Genomic DNA, 19,181 nt, shown 5'->3' on the forward strand with positions numbered 1-19,181 from the left:
GGAAGCCCCCCCCCTACCAGCCCTGTCAGTACCTCTCATTCCTAGCTAATCTGCACCCACCAGTCCAGCTGGTGCCCCTCACTTCTGACCTGCAGCCCCCTGCTCCTCCCAGGCCTGCTGAGGGGTCCCCCAGCTGCCCCCATCCTGATGCAGCTGGAGCATGGCAACTCCAATTCGTGTGGCCAGTGGCAGAGCAAGTCCAGCCCCAGTGCAGGTGGTAGGGAAGAGGAGGGGAGGCCTGTGACACCCCCCACCCAGGGCTGTGGCTCCTGCGCCACCCCAGGTGGCCTGGCCATGGACCACTCCCCTCCCGTCCTCCAGGCAGCATCTCCCAGCTGGCCCAGCCCCACAATCACAGGCACCAGCCCTGGTATTGCTGGCCCAGCTATGGAGTTCCCTGCAGTCATCAAGGGCCCCCTTCCTCTGCTGGAAGGGCAGGCACTTTCCGCCTGCCCCCCTGGGCTGCAACAACCCCAGCGCCAAGCCACCACCCCCCAGCACTGCCAAGCACCTGCCCCCTCACACACCCATCCCCTCCATACACCCGACACACACACACACACACACACCCCACCCCCAGGCAGTCCCCAAGCCCTGGCCCTCCAACCCCTGCCCCCCCACAGACTTACCTGCATTCAGCTGCCGAGGTGTGCACAAACACACGTGGTGCTCCCTGCCTCTAATCACCCTCCCCCTGCTCCCACCATCAAAGCAGGGCAAAATCCCACACATTGGTTCAGATTTCAAAAATACACCCAGATGGAGATTGGAGGACTCAAAAAGAGGACATGTCCAGGAAAACCAGGACATATGGTTTATGGACAATATGGACATATTTTGTGGTGTAATTACCTGGCATGATTTGTCTAAGAAAAGAACCATCAAGAAAACAGTTTCCCCTGAATTAACTGTTTAATTTAATCAGTGTTCAAATTTGTTAGGTTTTCAGTCACAACCAATGGGGATAGCCTAGTGGTGGATGTGTCAGGATTGAAATACCAGTTAGCTTGCAACCATGATTTGCATAGTAGCAACCTGTCAGCACAGTCCTTCACCCTTCCTTGGAAAATTAAACTCTTTCACACAATTGTGTCTCTTTTTTGGTAATATCTTTAAAATAAAGTTCCTGATTAATCTGAACCCAGTATGTTGTGAATAATATCTGAGATATTTTGCACTGGAGGCATTAGACTAATCCTTTCTTTGCACATAATTTGCAAATAATGCATTACTGTAACTCTTCTGTACCATTCTCCTCCATTTTCTCTGCTTGTGGATGGCCTCCTCATCCTCCCACAAACAATAAAAATAACTTAGACATAAAGAGCTAGCACATGCTAGCAGTCCAATACGGAGGCTTCATTCCTGGCCAGTGAGTCTCCATATTCTGTCCTTGGTGAAGGGATGGATAGGCAGAAGCCTACCAGTATAATCGGGATTCTCCAGGTCTTGGTTTTGTTTCTATCCCAGGGCAAATACCATTCCTGGTAGAAGCTCTTCTGAGGATATCACCATGGAATCAAAGTCCATCCCAGTGGAAAAACATGATTCTCAACCAAATGTCAGCTTATTTTCACTACTGATCACCTTGGATTGCAGGCAGGGCTAGCCAGAGGTATCACAGCAGGCTTGAGGTACATCTTAGTAGCATCCTATTATAAGTGTTCCAGCTACCTGTGTACAGAGGACACCTTGCCCATGTGCTTTGTATGGTAAACTTTCATATCAGACACCTCCTGCTGCAAGTTTCACACACTGTCTGAACCAGCAGAGGCTCATTTCACAAGGCATAAAGTCAGGCATAGGTGAATATCTCAGGGTAGGAATAAGATAAATTCACATGCTGAGCAACTGGCTTAGTCTATCAGTTTAATGAAGCTCAGAGAGAAAAAATACCTTATTATATAGTTACCATAACAAGCCAGTCCACTTATAACATGACAAACATTCTGTGGATCTTCTAAAGAAAATCAACAAAATATCTAAGTGGGGTCACTGGGAATGAAAATCACCTCTGTATGCAGGGCTAGCCCTAGGCACTGCCTGAGCCTTGTGCTGATTCTCTGAACAGGAGTGACTTTCACTTTAGTTAATGTCTATAGAACTGAATATGTCACAAAGAGGCTGTGCGTTGTCTGAGGAAACATCATAAAATACAGTTATATAGAACAAAATGCAGTGCGACTGAGACCCGGATGGCATATTTTGGCTGAAAAGGTGCCATTGTATATTACATATTTTTCAAATTTGATTTAATTGCTTGTGATCACGCTATTGTTATCAGTGGTAATTGTGGGGACTACATCTGTAGCGGATCCAGCAAAGCAGTGCAGTTGTACCCAGCAGGCTGCAATGGTGCAGTTGTATCCACCTTTGATTCCTGCTTCACCCAAACTTTAAAACTAACTGCCAAGGAGAGGCAGCAGCATTTCTACTCAGGAAGACCTGAGGGAGTCAACTGACATATGAAGGCTTATTATAATCTACCTGATTCCTGCTAATGTCTCTTTACTCCATAAGTGTTAATGGCTGTTTCTTTTTTAATGGTCTTGATGTTCCACTATTTAAACTATCTTTTTTTGCAATGTTGCTGTCTGTTAGCCATTTCTGGTAACATCTCTCTTCTATTTCACATCCCTGGAGGCTGTTTTAGCTGTGGTCCTATTAAGTCAGGTGTAGAAATGACTAAAAGTAAAGTATTGGCGGCATTGCCAAGACACTTAAAAAGGCTTGATTTTGTTTCATGAATTTGAACAGGAGGTGTACATTTAACTGTAATGACCACAGGACTAATGACTTTTGACTATTGTAATCATTATTTTTTGCCCAGTTTCTTGTGTCTTTTAAACTGAATATATAATCTAGCAAAGATGTGCACTTTCCAATAAAGTTTCATTTGTTTTGCTTTGCTTTGATGTTAAACTGAATAATATAGTTTTAGGCCTCTGGCATATTAGTAAAGCTTCTTGATTCTCTTTAACTGGAGAAAAATATGTATAATTTTATATGTGATAATGCACCACACCACCTGCACCCTCCTTTTCAAAATCCTAGATCCACCCATGGACTATACAGAAAGCATAGACTACCCAGATTGTATGCTGTTTGGCCACAGACTGTTTGTACAGTGTCTAGCACAATGGGACTCTCATCCTTGATTGAGGCTTCTTGGTGTTATTGTGATACTACTACTACTACCAATAAATACATAATGCACCAGAGGGGAACATTTATTATTTTTCTGTTCCTTTGTTACATGGTTATCCTTGTGGTTTTTCTTTTATGAATATTTCTCCTAAAGGATGTAAAGTCAGATATTCATCTAACCTACATTTCAGTTTCTTTCCTGTTGTCTTATATGCTCTTTCCCCTTTGGTGATGACATTGCACGATAGATCACCTTGTCTGCGAAAGCCCTCACAGTTTTATAACATTAAAAATGAGAGAGTAAACTTAAACATATAGAAACATTGATAAAGACATTGAGTTCAAGTGACCCTGTTCTCCAGTGTGACATAAGAAAATAGATATACTTTCCAACAACAGTAAAGGCCTAAGATGGTAGGCTTTTGCTTCTGCTTGACTAGACGGTAAGTAATATATTTTCCAGAATTAATTCCTTTGCTTTTTATCTTGGCAGAACAAATGAAACGACAAATAGGGATATAAAAATGTACAATGAAAGAATTAGCTTTGGCAGTTAGGAAATAAATTGAAAATAAGTAATAGCAAGAGACATTTTGTAGGGTTTATTCTTTTCGTCACTGAATATCTTTTACATGTTAAGTTGATGGGTTAATTGTCTTCTGACACTGTGCAACAGTAAGCGACATTCTTATACCAGTATGAAACAACACTAATTGAAGAAAGTAGTAATGCAAATATTGGATTCTGGCCATACATGGAGTAAAAATGAAGCTTCAGGCGTTCTGTTATATCTGAAATTAAGTGATCCTCTACACAGTATGTGGAGTTTGTAATTCTTCAAAGCTTTTTGATGCTTGCCAGAGATGAAATATAAATCAATAAAATCAGATGTAATACAGGTGTCTTGAATGCAAAAATGTTCAAATTTGAACTCATCCAAGACTCTTAAAGCTTGAAAGTCATCTCGTGTCTCATCACAAAGATAATTTCCTTCATATTTGGAAAAAAGGTCTTAAATTTAACCTACATCTTCAAATCCAACAAATTATTAATGATCACCATACAAGTAAAAAGGAAAAAAAATATCAATACCTTTTGTGGAATTTCTTTAAAGTGTATTAATTTATGTGAGTAAACTCACTTAATAGAACTTATTTGTATCTAAAATACTATACTGAGTATACCCATGGCTATAAGTGCTCTATAAGAATCTAGATAAATCATGGAATATTTCTCTTCTAAGTTTATAAATGTGTTATTGGGCCATTATGTAGCGTATCTTTAGCATTCTGGAATTTGTCATTCAAAAAAAGAATTGTCCAATTCCATTCATGAGGGGTGTAGCAGGGCACCAAGATGTGCCTGCTACTTCAGAGGGCAGAAGCAGCCTGGCCAGGCTGCTCAGAAGCCTAGGCAGAGCTCCACAGCTGCGGGTTGCCTAAGCAGCAACCTAATAGGGTAACTGGTCTGCACCTGCAGGCAGTCAGTTGACCGGGAGGAGGCAAGGCCCTGGGGGACATATAAGCCTAGGGCTGGAGCTAGCAGGAACACTTTCTGTCTCTCTAGCCACTGCCAAGGAAAGGAGCCTTTGACCAAGCGAGCTACCTGAGACTAGGTGCTGCCTACAAGAACAGTGAGCATCCAGGGGCCTAAGGTGCCAGGGCTAAGAGATGTGTTGTCCTAAGGGTGGGAGCTTTACCTTCTTAAAGAGACAGAACACAGTCTCCATTAGTGTTGTTGTGATGTAGCCCAAGGGCTTGTATTTGTGTTATGGTTTATACCAGAGGGTGGGGATGAGGCTATAAGGGGAGGTTTGAAGGCCTCATTAGCGCTCAGAGAAAAGGGCACATGATCTGGGCAGAGCCCAGTGGCAAGCACGCAGAGCCAGTCACCAGAGAGAGAGGCGCAGAGCCAGGTGTCAGAGCAAGGCACAGAGAGGCATGGAGAGCTAAGAGACAGAGAAAGGTGCAGAGCCAGGTGCCAGGGAGAGAGGCACAGAAAGCTAGGCACCAGAAAACTCAGTGCCCGAGTAGTGCAGAGAGACTGGAGCTGGAGGGCTTGGCATCAAGGGGGCGCATAAAGTTGATAACATCAAAGTAACATGTGCGAGGCTTGGGATACAATAAAAGGGGAGGTTGGAGTTGTGTGGTACACCCTGTGTTAGGGCATTAAGAAGGCAGCCTCTTGCCTAGAATCATCTATTTATTTTCATTACAACAAGGCATGGCAGGAGAGGTGGGTGGGTGGACATAGGGATCAGCCTTTGGACAGCCCCTGTCACAGTGGTGCATCGGTCGGGAAACGGCTGTGCATGGGGTAAAGAATTCTGGGGCTGAGTAGGACAAGATAGTAAGCCCATATCAGTGGACCCTTATTCCCCAAGGGATGGGTAATAAAAGAAAAGTAAGGACTAGAGAGAAACATGGCTAAGGTAGAAAACTGAAGCCAGATTCTCTCACCTGGCAGTTTCAGGCAGATGAAGCGAGAGAGAGAGCTACCCACTTACAATGGGAAGTAGAAGTGGAAAGGGCCAAACGTGAGTAGACTGAAGCAAAAGTTGCTGCTTTAGAATTATGTCTGTAGACTGGGAAGAAGGAAGGAGGGTCAAAGGAGATCAGACGTTTGATTGCTGCTGAGGCTGAAAGGACTCAAGCCCTGGAACAGCTCATCCCGAATGAGGCTGAGAAACGTAGGAAGAGAAGTTATACTTGATGCAGAAAGCGATGGTTGTCTTGACATCAAGACTACTCAAAAAGCATATAGCCCAGACAACTGAGAAGCCAGACTTGGCACAGCAGGTGGAAGATTTAAAAGGCTTCTCAGTGACCATAGAGAAGCAACTACAGAATCAGGAAGACCAGGTAGAAGAGTTGCAGAATGACCTAGAGGGCTGGCAACAGAAGTACCACCAATTGGAAGAGGCTGCGCAAGCAGTACAAAAGGAAACAGCTAAATTCCAGATCAAATCAGCAGAGTGAGAAAGCGATGGCAGCAGAAATAAAGAAAGCCAATGAACAGCTGAGGGAGATGTGTCAGGACAAGATGCTCTCCCTTGAGGCAGAAACAAAGGAGAAAGTAGAGGAGTGTGAGAGGTTATGGGCTCAAGTGCAAAAGGCAGAGGTCAAAAAGGGATAATCGGAGAAAGAAATGCAATCTCTGAGATTCCTTGTGAGAACTAGCAAGGCAAGAGAGACAGCCATGTATGGGGGAAAAAACCAACTACAGGCATGTGTACATGCCAAAATAGATCAGATCCTGCTGTTGGAACAGGACATTAAGCCTCTACAGGAAATAGTAAACCAATTAAACAGAAAGATTCAGGATGTCCAGGAGAGTGAGGCTCGAGGTGCATACTGCTGGACCACACCTGCTAAGATGGAGGGGAAGCTGCAAATACTGCCGAGGACTTCTGGAGAAGGAGGAGAAACCAGATTGGTGTTGTCTGCAGAAGAGCTTCCAAAGATTACAGACTATCTGAGAAGAAAGATGGTCTCATGGGAAATACAATTAGCTGAGTATGTAACAGCAGTCAGAGCAGAAGACCAGAACCATCTCCAGGAGAGAGAGGTTCTGAAGGAGTCTCTGATTAAGACTGAAAAACACATAGTAGTTGTAAAGCTAGAAGCCTAGCCAGGAGGCTAGAGATCTACCTGTGTACCTGAGCCTAGGAGACGAGACGGGACCTGCCTTGCAACGGAAAGAAACAGTGGAAGATGGACCCTTGGGTCTAGAACTAAACCCCATGTGGAAAAAGGCCCTATCTGCAGTGGTGAAGTGCTTGGAACAGAAATGGGATGAGTTGATGAGTAGGAACCGGAAGGACATGGACAACCTTCCGGTTCCTACTCATCCACCCCATGGAAAAGATGGGAGAGCTCCCCAACAACCATGAGGCTGAGATATGTGCAGCAACCAACCATATCCAGCAATTAAAAATGGAGTTCATGAGAACTACAGCTACCCAGTAGGACAAATAGCAGAAAAAATGCCTGACTTTGCCAAAGTTGCACCGAGTGGGGGAAATGCCCAATGCCCAGAGGACGGAGAGGAAGGGCAAACCAACCTCAAACACAGCCCAAACGATGTTCAAAACAGGAGGCTGTAGCTGAAACTGGAGTAGCAAAATGAGATTATGATGGAGACCCAAAGGTGGGAATCACAGGCCTAGTGGTAGGTGAAACTTCAGAAATGGTAAAGCCATACCAGAAGTATAACTGCAAGGGGGAGCTGTGGAATAGCATAGAGAAAAACAGCATGGAAGGAAAGGACCCCGAGGGGGAGTTGCAGAAGGGAGACCCCAAGTCAGGGGACTGGAGTGACCCCAAAGGGAGAAAGGAGATGCCTCTCATCATGCAAAGAAGCCAGACAAGAAAGGGGGCAGAGGCCTGGAAGGAGGCCTTAGATATATGTCAGCAACCTTCCAAGTCCAGTGAAGTGGTAGACTGTAAAAAGACTATTTAGAGAGAAAGTGGGGGATGTTGCCTACGTGAGATTGTATACCGGGGCTGAAGGAAGACCTACAGGCAGAGGAAAAACTGAGTTCTGGGGCCAAGGCTATGCCCAGCAAGCACTGAGAGCACAGTGGGAACTCAAGGGAAGGCTTTTGAATTTGCAGAGGGGCATAGGGAGGTGAGAAGTCACAAGAAGGCATCCAGGAAAGTGAGGGTATACAACTACCTGGTACAGCCAGACCAGGGAGAGAAAGAAGGTCTCACCTGTCAGGTTGGAGGTACTAGTCAAAGGAAAGAGAGTCTGCAAGACGTCCTCTACTGGGTAGGAAGCCACAGGAATTGGGTAAAGGCCCCAGTGACCAGTCAGCGACTGGGGTGGGGGGGGGTCCCCCCATGGCCAATCTCACTCACCATCTTCCAGGAGTGGCTGCAGTACTCCCATTCCCCAGCCGGCACTCGTGGGGGGGCGCACTGGTGCTCCCGCCACCCCTCCCCCCCGCCCATCACCTAAGCAGGGAGCACAGCCGGTCAGAGGGTGCACCAGTGCTCTCAGTGGGTGCATGTGCACCCCCATGCACTCCCTATGCATCACTACTGGGTCAAGAGAGTGAGATGGATCAGGAGACCAAACCCTTAAAGGAGTCTCAACTGTCCAAAATCGAAATGGAAGGTCAAGAGAAGACCTGTGGGATGGAGATTAGCAGATTTTAAACCAATTGCCAGAGAAGGCAACATCAGAGACGCCTCTTAATTTTGATACAAAATCTCAACTGCTCCAGGACAAGGCTCTGGATGACACTTTACCAAGGTTAGCTAATATGGGGGCACTACCTGTGGTGGGGTAACTCCTGTGCAATCCTATATGTTGCTTCCCCGGGGAAAAGGTTTTCATGCACCTCTTTTGCCTTTGCCCTCACACTTCATGGGTTATCATGAGGCTGAAGGATGGTAAAGAGAAGCCATGGACAGAACAGTCCTGGATGCTAACAGTGAAGACCCACTCAGGTGAGTCAGAGTCTTAAGGAGGGAGATATGTAGCAGGGCACCAAGATGTGCCTGCTGCTTTAGAGAGCAGAAGCAGCCTGGCCAGGCTGCTCAGAAGCCTAAGCAGAGCTCCACAGCTGTGGGTTGCCTAAGCAATGGTCTAATAGGGTAATTGGCCCACACCTGCAGACGGTCAGTTGACCAGGAGGAAGCAAGGCACTGGGGGACATATGAGCCTAGGGCTGGAGCTAGCAGGAACACGTTCTCTCTCTTTAGCAACTACCAAGGAAAGGAGCCTCTGACCAAGTGAGCTACCTGAGACTAGGTGCTGCCTACAAGAACAGTGAGGATCCAGGGGAAACTAAGGCATAGTTTTTCAACCTGTGGTACACATACCCCTGGGGGTACCCCAACACTCTCTCTCATCCTCTTTTCCTCTCAAAACTATGGCAAAGTTTGGTGCACAGCGCATTAAAATTCCCCAGTAATAATTTGGCATGCCATGCTTTCTGCGGCACTGGGTTCAGCCCTCCTAGCTTTGGGCAACATCACTTCTAGCCCAGGTACATACTTGAGTTGTGCACCCCTGGTTTAAAAGGTGGCAACCTTACCCACACCAGATTGGACATCTGTCATATGGCTTATATACACAGCCCTTCTTCCAACATATAGCACACATTAGTCTGTAATATAAAATCCCCTGGAAAATTGAGTGTTGGGGTACTTATTAAAATTTTCAGAAGTTAGGGAGTACTTGCTACTTAAAAGGTTGAGAAACACTGGTCTAAGGTACCAAGGCTAGAAGATGTGTTGTCCTAAGGGTGGAAGCTTTACCCTCTTAAAGAGACAGAACACAGTCTCCATTAGCATTGTTATGTTGTAGCCCAGGGGCTTGTATTTGTGTTATGGTTTATACCAGAGGGCTGGGATGAGGATATAAGGGGAGACTGGAAGGCCTCATCAGTGCTCGGAGGTCTCATTAGTGCTTGGAGAAAGGGGCACATGACTAAGTCTCCCTAGCCACTCCTGGCAGTTGTTTATCTAACCTCTGCTTGGAAACCTCCAAGCCTGTATACAAAGGGCATGATCCAAAGCTTGTTGGAGTCGATAGAAAAATTTAGATTAGGTTCAGTGTGTTTTGGATCAGGGATATATCCCCATAGCACAACATGCCAAACCAGCTGTGTAGCCATGTTTGCAAATCTAATTAGCCCAGGCACAGTGCCACAGAAAGGTGGCAATGCTTCTCCGGGTTTAGCATATACAGAGTGCCTCTCTGCCTCATTCTGTGTAGATGCAACCAAAATAAACTTCTTTACTGAATCAGGAACAAAGGAATAAACAAGGTGCCACTGCAGTGATATATTTTAAAGGTCTCTGCTGGAACAATGATACACTACGAGGCAACAAAGCACTTAACACTGTAAAACTCTTAAAGATATAATAAACATGGACTTTGTCATAAACACTGTACAGATTTTGATTTTCTGTGCATCTCATCTGCTAAATTAAATTTTACAACATATGTGTAATAAGAAACCATTTAAAACTTGGTAATTAATTTATGAGGTTGAGCTAAAGGGCTTGAATTCTGGATTATACGAAATTTTGGAATGAGTCTCATCTCCCCAGGAAAAGCTGAAAATGAATCTCACCTACCAAACATAAGTATTAGGACTGTGCGAAATTTCACCGGCCGTTTTGTTTCGACACTGTTTTGACCAATTTCGAGGTTGAAACAGCAAAATTGAAACAAAACAAAGGCCCTCGAAATAGCCTCAAAACAAAACGAGGCTAGTCCATGTTTTGACCATAAGCTGCGGATGGGAAGTCAGTCCAGCTGGGCTGCTTCCCACCCCTGGCGTGATCTAGCAGGGGAAAAAACTGTTCCATCGAACCATCAAAACTCAAGGCAAAATGGAACAGTGCCATTCTGAACAGCCCTAATAAGTATGTGTAAGAGGGTTGGAGCTTGGAAGTTCTAAATAAAATATACAGGGGTGTAGGTTATAGCTGTGTTGGTCTAAGGACACAGGCAGACAAGGTTCTTTGGGTGAATCTGATATCTTTCATTAGACCAACTTAAGTAGTTGGAAAAAACCCTGAAAGGTTTTTAAACCTGAAAGCTTGCCAAAATTTTTCTTTCCAACTATTTAAGTTGGTCTAATAAAAGATCAATGAAATATATATTTTTCATTGTATAAGTATTTTTAAAAAAGGTTGGCTAATATAGATAATGTTACTTACGTGCATTTCTTCCCATTTGTCATTTTCTCTATGCCCTTTTAATATATCTAGCAAATGTTAGAAGACAATATAGCTTCTACCTGCCTGGAGAAAAATTAGTTGAAGAAAAAAAAATCAGAAATGTCTTATAATTTTGTCAGTTGAAAGAGATGCCATTGGTAGAGTTTAGGTTAAGTTTGATTATAGAACCTATGGAATAGCCTTACTGTTCCTGAAAAAATGTGTATCCAGATACCTGATATAAGCTGTTGGCACCCAGGTTCTTGTGCTGAGCAACCTGATACAGGCTGTTGACAGATGTACTGATTTACCATTTTAAAGGGGGGTGGAAGGCTTACTGTTTGGGAACATGCCAAGTGAGGTGATGTTGTCTGTCCAGTCTTAGTGTGGTATGGTATAGTTAAACCACCACAGTTTTAAAGCTGAATGAAAAAGGCCAAATGTTACGGTAGTTCTATTCCATTTATATTGTTATACAAGAGAAAAAGTTACTTTAGTTCAGTGTAAGCCATGGTAAGTCAGTATAATTATTCCATCTATCTAGATCAAGAGTAACAGAAATGTCATCAGTGGTCCATCAATGTCAATTAGCTGCCATTGCCAGAGACTGACATGGTTATGTGCCTACCTGATACTAAAAGGCCCACCCAGTGCTTAGAAAGGAAAAATTAAAGGATAAAAAACATAAAACCCAAAGAAGATCCCTTCATAACATCAGTTGTGGTGACCATTTCACCTCTTCTTTTGAGTCTAGACCTATGACTTGAGTCATCCTTTGATAATGTGGGGTCACATTCCCTGTACCTAGGCCCTGGCATGGCTGGAGAAAAATAATGTGGTCAGAGCACTGCTAAGCTCTGACAATTGCTATCTGTTAGAATGGATACTTTGGGTCATCAGGCAGTTGGACTCAATATAGTGGGAAAGATCAAGCCAACATCAGGACTGAAAAGCCACAAAGATGGCATAAAGGCTCCTTCAGCACCCAGGAGCTTGTGCTGAGCACACCCATTACAAACCAGAGAGTATATCGGCCTATGATTTTATTTAATTGGGTTGAGGGGTTTCAAGTTTCTATGAAGGGTGTAGAAAAATATGGGAATCCAGAGTTGGATGAAACTGGAGTCTAGATGAAGTAGCTGGCCCTGTGAGGTTGATGCCAGCTGGTCATCATCGTGATGCTCGTAGTGTTTGCTTACAAGAGGACGCTAATGTTAGTGCATCTGTTTTTCCACTGGGTTTGAAGGATCTTCTTCAGGCAGCACTGATGGTATTTCTCCAGCACTCTGAGGTATCTCCTGTATGTTGTCCATATCTCAGCTCCTTACAGTAAGGTAGGTATCACAACTGCTTGATAAGTATGAACTTAGTTTCAAATCTGGTGGTGTTATCTTCACACACCCATTTCCTCAGGTGTCCAAAGGCTGCACTGGGAAATTTAAGGTGAAATTGGATTTCTTCATCAATGCCAGCCTTTTCTGAGAGATGGCTTCCAAGGTATTGGAAATACTCCAAATTCTCCAGCCTCACTGTAAATATGAATTATCGGAGTTTGGGACTGCTCATTAAGAGCTTGTTGATGGAGGACCTTAATCTTCTGAATGTTAAGTATCAGTCCCATTTTCTTGTACGCCTTAGTAAAGAAGTCAACAATTGCCTGAAAATCTGCTTCTGAGAGAGCGTGTACAGTCTTGGTGTTGGCTTGGAGTCAGCTGAGATTAAACAGTTTACCATCCGTTTAGAATTGTAGTTCCGCTCCAACTGGTAGCTTATTGGTGGTCAGATGTAGCATCACAGTAAGGAATATTGAGAAGAGTGTTGGAAAGATGATATAATCAATCAAAAGTATGTGAATACTCACACTTACAATTCAAAAGGGTCTGCACCTCTATTTGAAATTTCCAAGGGATCTGCACTTCCATTCAAATTTTTTAGAGGTCCACAAATCAAAAAGGTTGAAAACCACTGCACTAGAGTGCCTTGCAAAATGCAGAGCAGCTACCTTGCAGCTTCTTCAGAATTACACAGTAGCATTTAAGTGTATGGTGGCCACATTGGTCATCCTCAAAGGTCACCAATCCATCCTATTGCACAGATGCAGGATTCACTTCCCTAAACCATCCCAACTAGATGACTATCTAGCCTCTTCTTGAAAACTTCAAGAGAGAAGATTCCACAACAGACATGCTATTCATAAAGTTAGGAATTTTTCCTGAGACTTGAGGTAAATCTGCTTTGTAGCAGTGTAAACACCTTTGCAGGTGCTCTGCCCTCTGTGGAAAAAGAGATCAAAATATCTCCATTTTCTGTATGGCAGCCTTTCAAATATTTGAAACCTGATATGTTCCCACTTAATTTCTTTTTCTCTAAATTAAACATACATCATTCCTTCAGACATTTCTCATGGAGTTTACTTTCCAGTACAATATTATGATGCTGCAATATTTGGTGTGCCCCTAAAAAAGCCTTCTTTGGATGAGTTTGTCCCCTAAAAAGTCTGGATTTAGTGCTCTTATAAGGCCATAGCAGATACTAAATGATTTCATGCCTTGTCTAATCAAAGAAAGGAGAGATTGTCAAAGCCACCACTGATAATTGAGTGCCCAACTGCTATTGAAAATCAATGGAGACTAGATCTTTAACTGTTATTTGTACCTTTGGAAATCACCCCCTAGATCTCTGTTTTTGCTCATAGGCCAATTGACAGTTCTGTTGGTTCTAAACGTTAAATCTCTGACCTTCCTGGTTGTTGGTTCCATTGCAGTACTCACAAATAACAAATCGCCAGGTGAGTCAAGTGCATACAACAGCAAGTTCACACATGATAATGACAGCAAGTGTGATAGCAAGTGAGGACAGAGCAAATATATGAGGATGTTTCAGAAAGTAATGGCAATTTCAAAATAAAACCATTTTGTGTGCAGTGATAACTTACTGGCCCGCATCACTTCTCTACACAGTTGTAAATGATGTCAGGTACAGATGTCACACTTTTACCAGTCTAAGTGATTGGAAACCGGTTTATATCCATAATGAAACAGACGTTTGGCACACAGTAGACTGGCATAAAGACAGTGGAACCCAGACTAAGATTTTCCTCCCCACCCCTCACCAGCAAGCAAAACTACACCACTTATAGAAAACTGTGTAACTTGGATCAATTCGGCCTCAGGCTTTTTGAATGTCTGTACCAAGCCTGTGGGTGCAGTCGACGATGGCACCATCAGTGTTGCATGCTCCTCTGTGGTTTCCCACTCATTGCACAAAATGGTTTTATTTCAAAATTGCCATTACTTTCTGAAACATCCTCATATAACCTTTGAAAGGGGGCCTGTTTTGTTTCATTTGAGTCGTGTCTTTTGCAATGAGGCACACTGTTTGCTACCAGAACTGCACCTCAGATATTGATGAACTGATGGAATCGCTGAGCACTGTATGCAGCAAAATCTCTTAGATTTTCATGATTGTTAATGGATAAAGACACGGGCTGTGCGAAACTTTGATCACAGATTTGATCTGGAGGAGATTCAGCCTGATCAGCAGCTGAATCTGAATCCAAATCAAGTCGGGAGACCCATTAAAAGGTTCGAATCAATTCAGAGGCTTTGGATTTGATTTGGATCAGCCGGAGAGAGGCAAGCACAGCCAGACAGCTGCAGGTTCCCCCACAGCTCCTCTGGCTGTGCCTGCCTCTCCCTGGGTCAGGGGAGCTGCAGGAGAAGCCCCCATGGCTGCCCTACCTGGCCCCATTCCCCGCCCAGCCCCAGCGTCCCAGCACTTAAAAACAAAAAAATTAAAAATCCCCGCCATCACTGGCTATAGCAGCAGCTACTGGGGCCTCTGAGGGCTCATGGTAGAGCCCCCCCCCATGCAGCACAGGGCAGTAGGGTGCAGCGAGGATCCCCCCACCCACCCACCTGGCACCCTGATGGCAGCAGCCCCCTCTTGCACGTGGCACGCGGGGCACCGCACACTGTCTGGGAGCTGAGGCAGCTGGAGACTAGCAGCACTTGGCCCCAGCTCCCAGACAGAGTGCAGTACCCTCCAAAGCCGTGCTGAACCCGTGCCATGGGGCAGCTGCCATGCAGGTGCCAGGCAGGGGGAGCGGGGAATCCCTATTCTCATAAGCCTAATAAAGACTAGTGCTGGTGTTTGTTTATGAAGTTTTGATATTTAACATTTACACAGATACTCACCCTGTAGCGGTCACAACAGTTATTTCAACAGTTTAAACCTAGCAGTTTCAGCAGTTTTAGAGGTGACTTGATAAAATATGTATGCAGATTACTTCAGGGCAAGTAAGCTGAGCTATCAATTTATGCTAGGTCAAACCTACAAAGTCCTTCACTTAAAACACAAATAAATGCACTGCATGTTTGATTCAGTACTGATTATACTGTGAATTTCTGTGCTGGCTTTTGGTTTTGGTTTTTGTTGGGTTCTTTAGTATTATTATTTTGATTTGCATGTAGTAGAGGTGTATATAGACATAAGTACAATATGTATCACTGTACATAATAGATCCAGTCATGTCAGCAAGGGTGAATCCCACATTCAGGTGTTGCTAGCAGCTATTGCTCCATGCTGATAATCTATACTCTTACTGCAGTGGCACATGTTTGACAGTTCTAACCTTTCTGCTGCATATTGGAACTCTGCCATCTTTTTTTCCTTACTGCTTATGAAAAGTGAGAGATTGACAGTATTGGAGACTGAAACGCTCTGTTTAGCTGACAGTCTGTGTGCAACTTGCATTCTCACACTGCTCCGCCAATGTCTTTCAAGCTAACCTCAAGGAACCCATCTCTTTTTTGAGTGAAAAGATAATTCTGCCTTCATGTTTGAATTAACTTTGATCTTTGAATGAAAACAGCAGATTGCTCAGTAGTTTTGTTTGTTGGTAACTTACTTGGAGCCACAAAAATAATTTATCTTGCTATGTAACTGGGTTTTAATCCAGGTGGGTATAAAAAAGGTTTGCTACGCAAGTGAATCATGCAACTCTGCTTGCTTGTCTGATTTGTAAAGAGCAATGTTGTACAGCACCTGTGCCACACTTATGAGTATTTTCTGTCAATTTGATTTACATTGACTAATACCTTATTCCACATGTGATCGCCCTGAATTCAGCTGAACTATATGTGGGAAAAGTGAATCATGAATATAACAGACCCTGTTTGACCATAGCATCCTTTTCCCCTTCTATATATTTAAATCAACTCAAGAAACAAAGCTGCATAAGTTCATACAAAGACGAGTGTTTTATGATTGAAATTAATAATGGAAATTACATTAAAAGACAACAGCTGTGGTTATGTGCAATTTAAACTTTAAAGCTGAATTTTTCAAGTCAATCTGTATTTTCATGATAGGTCTATTCACTATTCTTTTAAAGCAGAAAAACATATTTATTTATAGGGTTCTGTACTGCATCCATTACTTGTAGTATCTTGGAGCCTCACCTCTATGAATGAATTTACCCACATCACACTTATTCTATAGAGCAAGTATTTAGAGCTGAGGAATCATGAGATTGCAAAAGAGACCAAAGTGTACAAAGGTGCCAGATAATAGCTATTAATCCTGTTGAGACAGTGCCAAAAAGACTGTAGTTGAGTGTGTAGAGATATGGTATCTCTAAGGAAATACTTGGAGAGAGAACACAGTTTCTGCAGAAGAAATGCCATTTTCACCAGTGTGTAGGCTGCCCATCTTTGGCACTTGTGCCTTAGTATAATTGACTTAGCACCTTGTGCTCAGGCAAAATGCCATCCTAACACATGGGCAAGAACTGAGTCAGCCAAATGATCATGTAAATACATCTATTGTGAGTGATAAAGTATAGAGTACTGAGTCAGAAGTGTCAACACAGCTGTCTGTCCTCAATTTCCACTCTTCTGGCCAAAAAGATATACCATTTTAGAGCTGGCATCACACTTAGCAAATAAAATAGCTGCTGTGGCCATATAAGTTGTGTTAGGTTTAGCAAGTCATGTTTGATATAGGCTAGAATGATATACTCATATAATAATGAAGTATTTTTCCTGCTTGTCTGTACTAAAGGAGCTTGTGGGATTGCCTAATGATCCTGAGAGAGAATTTATTTATGGACTAAACCCTGTTTAGGTAGAAGGCTGATATACCACTCCTAAATCATGGGCCATTGCCACACTATTTTAAATTTAATTGCTTTTTAAAATGTAAACTGAGTTAGTTTTACAAACTATGATTCTATAATCTGGTTTTAATCATAACCTAACAAGAGGAGAAGTTACAAATACAGGAAGTATCCTTAAAGTTTTTGTCTGGTTTTACCTCACAATTACTTATGACTTCCTTATAGAACCACATTTTCAAACATGCGGTACTATACCTTTATCATTAATTTTTAACCTAAGGGTTCCAGTCATACGACAGCGCCCATTGCGCTACATATTGCTCAGTCCCAGCTCTCCAGAGTGTATACTCTAATTAAACACAAATTGTAACAGGAAAATGTGACAAGCAATGAGAGTGAAGAAGGGAAGAGTAATAAAATCATATGAGTACCTGGATTCACATTGTACAGTGCTTGAGAGTTCCCTGTCAGTTAAACAATTTCTTTTTAAAGGTTTATTTTAAATACTCTTACTTAATGAGGAGCCCCCCTCCCCTCTGTATGATTCCAGGGGACAATTCTACTCCTGCGCTCTCTACTGCCATCTGACATTTAGAGTAGTGGAACTAAGCATCAGGCTGTCTAACAAAGGCTTTATGTCAGATAAAGGCTACTTCTCTACTGAACATAAGAGTCCAGGAGGTTTATATGTATAAAATCAGATGCATCTCTTCCACTTGCTCCACACTGGGTTACCCATGGGAATCCCAACACATGGGAATGAATGGAATCCAGAATGTTTGTATTCATGAGCCAAGTACTCCTGAGCCTGGAACACAGGAGAGGAGGAGGAGTTGCACTTTATGTAAAAGAGCCATATGGTTGCTCAGAGCTCCAGTATGAAACTGGAAATAGGCCTATTGAAAGTCTCTGGGTTAAGGTTAGAGGGGAAACCACAAGGGTGATGTCATGGTGGAGGTCTGCTATAGACCACCAGACTGGGAGGAAGTGGTAAATGAGGCTTTCTTCAAACGGCTAGCGGAAGTTTCCCATTTACAAGCCGTGGTTCTCATGGGGGACTTCAGTCACCCTGGCATCTGCTGGGAGGGCAATATAGCAGTGCACAGGCAATCCAGGAAGTTTTTGGAAAGTAGTGGGGACAACTTCCTGATGCAAGTGCTGGAGCGGCCAACTAGGGGCTGTGCTCTTCTTGACTTGCGGCTCACAAACAGGCATGAATTGGTGGGGAATGTAGTAGTGGATGGCAACTTGAGCAACAGTGACCACAAGATGTTTGAGTTCAGGATCCCAAGGAAAGGAAGGATGGAAAGCAGAAAAGTAAGGACCCTGGACTTCAGAATAGCAGACTTCGACTCACTCAAGGAGCTGATGGGCAGGATCCCCTGGGAAGCCAGGGGAGAGGAGTCCAGGAGAGCTGGCTGTACTTTAAAGAAGCTTTACTAAGAGTGCAGGAACCAAACCATCCCAGTGCGCAGGAGAACTAGCAAGTATAGCAGAAGACCAGCTTGGTTTAGCAGGGAACTCTTCAGTAAACTAAGTCACAAAAGGAAGCTCATAAGAAGTGGAAACTTGGTCAAATGGCTAGGGAGGAGTATAAGAGCATTGCTCAGGCATGGAGGGATGAAGTCAAGAAGGCCAAAGCTCAGTTATAGTTGCAGCTGACAAGGGATGTGAAGGATAACAAGAAGGGTTACTACAAGTATGTTGATAGAAAGAGGAGAATCGGGGAAAGTGCGGGCCCTTACTGAACAGGGAGTCAATCTTGTGACAAAGGATGCAGAAAAGGCTATAATACTTAATGCCTTTTTTACCTCAGTCTTCACAGGCAAGGTCAGCTCCCAGACTACTACACCGGGCAGCACAGTTTGGAAAGAAGGTGAGCAGCCAACAGTGAAACAACAGGTTAGGGACTATCTAGAAAAGCTGGACTTATACAAGTCCATGGGGCCAGATGAGATGCAGCTGAGGGCATTGAGGTAGTAGGCTGATGAGATTGCACAGCCATTGACCATCGTCTTTGAAACCTCATGGTAATCAGGAGAGGTGCTGGTTGATTGGAAAAGGGCAAACATAGTGCCCATATTTTAAAAGGTGAAAAAGGTAGATCCAGGGAACTACAGAACAGTCAGCCTCACCTCAATCCCTGGAAAAATGGAGCAGAGCCTCGAGGAATCCATTTTTAAGCACTTGGAGGAGAAAAAGGTGATTAGGAAAAGTCGGCATGGATTCACCAG

Source organism: Alligator sinensis, unplaced genomic scaffold (genome assembly GCF_000455745.1).
Source record: "Alligator sinensis unplaced genomic scaffold, ASM45574v1 scaffold60_1, whole genome shotgun sequence".
Taxonomy (NCBI): domain Eukaryota; kingdom Metazoa; phylum Chordata; order Crocodylia; family Alligatoridae; genus Alligator; species Alligator sinensis.